Here is a 1,184-nt window from a genome sequence, read left to right as displayed (position 1 = left end):
AGGGGGGTAATACTCGATGACAGATCAAAGTTGAGGTTGGACTGGGGTATTGCTCTACAGAAGACAAGTGCCTAAACTTGCACGAGAAATGGTATTTAAAAGAGAACATGGTCGGAACCACGATTGCAAAAGGCCAGATCCCAGATATAAGATGAACTTATACCAAAGGGATAATTAATTTAAGAGAAGCTTTAATGATAAGATCTACATCGTGTCCATGGGCATGAACACAAAGTTCAAGGTCGACTCCCACTTCTCCAATGCATACCCTTTCATTCACTTCTCACTTTCGATGAAGTTGTAGTGTTGAAATATTATCTGGCAAAACACCAGAAGAGTATGACTCGTGAAAACTCTCGGGTGCATACGGTTAGGGAAGGCATAGGTTCAACCCGTAGGGGCATCTTAGGAACATATACCACAAATTTCAAGAGTAAATAACACAAGCCCGAAAGCAGAGTATGGTTGGCCAAGCGGAGGATACAACTTAACAAAGGCATTAGGTATCAGGGGAAGAACTCACAAAGTGATCAAATGTGAAGGACATTGTCGGATAACAATCCAACAAAGGACTTGATGGTCCACAAAGGATCTGATGTGAGTATCGATACTCAACCAGAAGAGGAAGGAATGCAAATGCAACAGGTTATGGAATCATCTGAATAATTGAAAGCTTAAATGCAAAGGAATTATGATTTCCAAAACAAAGGATCAGAAGCAGACGCGCTGATCAAGGATGGATCAATTGAATATACCAGAGGCACAATTGACGACAGATAGTTTGGTCGGGAAACAGCTCATGTTCAAAATGACGTCTGAGCCGGAAGGATAATCCTAGGACTTGACAGATGATTGTGAACATTCACAACGTATTGAATCAATGGACTCAAAAATGATGGTGACAAAGGATGCCAATATGATTACTATACTTATGGGATTAATCATAATGAAAGCAAACAAGAAATTCCAGAGCAATAGGTTGCTGAGGATTTTCGGAAGATCGAATGGTATTTCGAAGACTTCTGTGTAACACCTGAACAACCGGGGGATGAGCGAATACTCGATAAGTGAGAGAATTATCCGTAGGGGTATTCAGGTGACAAAGAACAGCAAGGCGGTAAGCTCAAAGGATTATCGAAACATCGACGAGTGTTTCGAGGTATCTGGTAATAACAAGACCAACT

Source organism: Triticum dicoccoides, unplaced genomic scaffold (assembly GCF_002162155.2).
Source record: "Triticum dicoccoides isolate Atlit2015 ecotype Zavitan unplaced genomic scaffold, WEW_v2.0 scaffold115239, whole genome shotgun sequence".
In the NCBI taxonomy this organism is placed as follows: Eukaryota; Viridiplantae; Streptophyta; class Magnoliopsida; order Poales; family Poaceae; genus Triticum; species Triticum dicoccoides.
This window is presented reverse-complemented; position numbering follows the sequence as displayed.